Source organism: Erythranthe guttata, chromosome 3 (genome assembly GCF_056151865.1).
Source record: "Erythranthe guttata isolate IM_541 chromosome 3, IM_541, whole genome shotgun sequence".
NCBI lineage: Eukaryota > Viridiplantae > Streptophyta > Magnoliopsida > Lamiales > Phrymaceae > Erythranthe > Erythranthe guttata.
The window spans coordinates 16,826,423-16,830,232 of NC_142535.1; the positions used below are offsets into that span (position 1 = coordinate 16,826,423).

A 3,810-nucleotide genomic window follows, 5' to 3' on the forward strand; every position below is an offset into this window, starting at 1 on the left:
ATCTGCTAATTTGAAGCACTCCTCCCCGTGAAGCTGGCGATTTCTCCTTTCCCAGACTTTCCAGCACACCACCACCGCCAAAAGAAAATACTCTTTAGCCAACGTTTGCTCCAAATATTCCAACCAACTCCAGAACGGATTGCCATCATCGAAATGGGAGAGATGAAAAGGGGCCTGTTTCCAGAGTTGTCTAACGCCCTCACACCCAAAAATTGCATGGAGGGTCGTCTCAGGTTTATGTCCGCACGACGGACAAAACGGGTCTTGGGTAATAGTGCGTCGGAAAAGTTCCACTCTGCATGGGAGGATTTCAGCACACGCGCGCCATAGAAAATTTCGGATCTTAGGAGGAATGTCTAGTTTCCAAATCTTGTGCCACTTACGAGCTTGCGTGCCGCTGGCATCTCCCCCGTTGCCCTTTCCCGAATGCGTACCACGAAGAAATTTGTCCATAATGTTGTGATAACAGGACCTCACTGTAAATTTGCCGGATTCCGACAGTGACCAAATCACACGGTCATGACTCGAGGGCCCACCTATGGGCACCGCTAATATGCTGTGCATGTCAACCGGCCAAAATATGTTTTCGATCATAGTCACATTCCAAGAACCTGTCCGATGGTCGATGATGTCAGAAACAGAATTGGGGAAGGAGGTATGCTTCGGCCGGGCGGTGATAATCATGGCCGACCCTTCGCCACTAATCCAAGGGTCCCCCCAAATTGACGTCGATTGACCATTACCAATTCGGATCCGAAAACCGTCTCGAAGATGATGACGGGACTGAAGAACACTGCGCCATGTCGCCGACGGTCGATGACCTTCCGTAGCGTTCCAAAATCCACCTTGAGGGAAATAGCGAGCTTTGAGAATTTGGGTGAGGAGCAGGTCAGGTTGGGTAAGGATTCTCCATGCTTGCTTCGCGAGAAGAGCGAGGTTGAAAGCTTTAAGGTCACGAAATCCCATTCCACCCACTCCTTTAGGTTTACACATGGTAGACCATGCCATCCAAGCTACTGCTTTGCCATTTCCAGATCCCCACCAAAATCGCCGAATAGCCGCCTCAATCTCAGCAATTAATCCTTGGGGAAGACGGAAGCATGACATGACATATGACGGTATAGCTTGAAGAGTTGCTTTAATGAGAATTTCCTTCCCGGCTTTCGAAAGTTGCTTCGAGCTCCAACTCCGAATTCGCTGCCATACTCGGTCTCTGAGATACCCAAAAATCTCTTTGCGAGTCCGACCCATAGTCGCAGGAAGGCCAAGGTACTTGTCATGTCTGTCGACCCTTTGAAACCCGAGAATTGAGTGGATCAAATCTGCTTCAGCAAGAGAGGTTGAGGGGCAGCAGACGAACGTGGATTTGTCTGAATTAATGACCTGGCCGGAGGCATGTGCGTACTGTGAAAGAATATTTCTAAGGGTACGAGCATTCGCTTCCGACGCTTGACAAAAGATCAAGGTGTCGTCGGCAAAACAAAGGCTGGAGACCATAGGCGCTGTGGGAGCTACTTTGATGCCCTGTAGACGTCCTTCTCTCGTCGCAGCATGTAACATGGCAATAAGGGCCTCCGTGCAAATAATGAACAAATAAGGAGACAAAAATCTGATAAAAATCCTAAAAAATATCTAAAATAATATTTAGGGGATACAAATATGATAAAATTCGAAAATAATATTTAAAATAATATTAAGGAGATAAAAATTTGATAAAAATTGAAAACAAAATTACAAATATGACATTAGGGTTTCTTAGGATTGCCCTAACGTTTCTTTCTTTTATATATAAGATTAGTTATGTTAGCTTTTTTGAACTGTTTTTCTTTTCTTATGTTGCAGGAACTATGTTGGTATGTCGAACTATTTATGTTCGTTTTTTTTTTTTTTCTCAATAGAATGTTGTTCTTTTTTACATTGCATTTTGTTGACATTTGTTTTAGATCTCTTCATTTTTTTTGTCGAGAAATTATAAAAATGTTGGAAGAAAATTTCTAAAAATTCATATTATATTGAATTTGGAATAAAAAAATTATAAATTAGTGCAATTTCCAAATTTTCCGAAATTCAGCAGATTCTGATAATTGGAATGAATTTTTTAATTCCATTTTTTTGGAACAAAAATTGAAACTTATTTTCAACTTTTGAAAAACTAAAATAAAAAACTGAAAATGTCATTACAGATCCATTCCTGGCGATTTTAATAATCATATATATTTGGGGTAAATTACAACCACCTCTTTAGTTGCACTTCAGTTATGGTCAATTTATAAAAATAATTCCCTTTTGTCTGGATAATTACATTATCGTCCGAATTATGATTATTTCTTACACATCCTCCTTTATGGTGTCAAATTCAACACAAGCATCTAGATGTCGTGGACTGTACGCCAGTTTGTACTAGTTTTGCGTAAAATATAGTTTATGATGCACCACAATCTGATCTATACAAGCAAAAAAACACATTATAATCATCTTACTTCAAAATGTGGAGTTTGAATGGGATAAAATAGGTACAAAAGTGATAGTATATCATATAATCTCGAAGATTCCTCTAATTTTGAAACTGTGGGGATGGATGTGTAAAAAAATTATAATTGAAGAGTAGTTATAATTACCCAAACATGAGAGCGAATTTCGTAATTTGACCATACCTCAGGGGTTGTAATTTACGGTATATATTTATGTAAAAAAGTCTTTCACAAAAAAAAAGAAAAATCTTATTTAGATAATTACAACTATACCTCTAATCCTTATTATATTTGGGATGTCAATTTCATTTGTCTTTTCCTTGGCATTTAATGGTGAACGGCGCGTGTAGGCTTCTTAGAACACATTCTATATTTCTTTCAGCTATGAATGCTGCTCTGTCAATCCCGGTAATTAGCACGTATTAAATTTATTTTATGGTAATTTAAAAGTGTATATATAATTTTTTTAATTAATATTATTTTTTAATTGTGGAAAATAAATGCACAGCAAATTGCATAGCTGGCACAAGCAAGAGATTCTGACTGTTTGGTTATGGGAAGTTGGAACCCCAATTTGATTATGAAATGTGCCTAAAAGATAAACAGATTCCGTTGGAATATAAAAGAATATTCAAATTACAGGAATTGTTTGGACTCAATCGTGTGAGTATTCGGGCCGCTTATCGGGCCACGTGGGTCGATTTTGGGTTGACTTGATATCACATATACCTCATTATTGTAGGGTCAAACTCATATATTAATTAAGAGTAATATTTGAATTATATAATTTAAAACTTTGCAGATGAACATGTTTTTTTATATCAGGTTAATGATGTAAATGTTTAATCCATGACTAAATTATATGATTCTATATGGCTATTGACTTAATTAATTCCTTTTTTTTTTCTTGTTAATTTTTTGGGACTATTAGTGAGAACCCCTCTAACATTTTTTTAATAAGGTGAGATCCAGTCCCTTTTTCATTATTAGTGACAGATCCAATTTTTTTATTATTCCACATTTACCCTCCCTCCTATTCACTTCCATTACTATAATATATATATATATATATTAATTATAATATTTATTTATTTATTTAAAAAAATAATTATTTGTTAAAAAACTGTTTTTTAAATATATTATTTTCCATATTTTTTTAATTCTTTTTTTTTTATTTTAATTTTTTTTTTCAGTTTTTGTTTTTTTCAAAACGACTATTAAATATCCGAAAACAACTATTTTTCTTTGAAATCAACTATAATTTTTTTGGCTGACTATTAAATATCCGAAAACAACTATTTTTCTTTGAAATCAACTATAATTTTTTTGGCTCAATTTT

At 36.0% G+C, this 3,810-nt stretch overlaps 1 long non-coding RNA gene across 1 annotated transcript; it reads left to right on the top strand.

Annotated features, from left to right (window-relative positions):
• The first annotated feature begins 1,799 nt into the window (after positions 1-1,799).
• On the top strand, positions 1,800-3,317 carry LOC148771966 (uncharacterized). The gene is made up of 2 exons (XR_016030556.1): positions 1,800-2,879; positions 2,980-3,317. It is a non-coding gene; the product is annotated as an uncharacterized LOC148771966 (long non-coding RNA).
• The last annotated feature ends 493 nt before the right edge of the window (positions 3,318-3,810 follow it).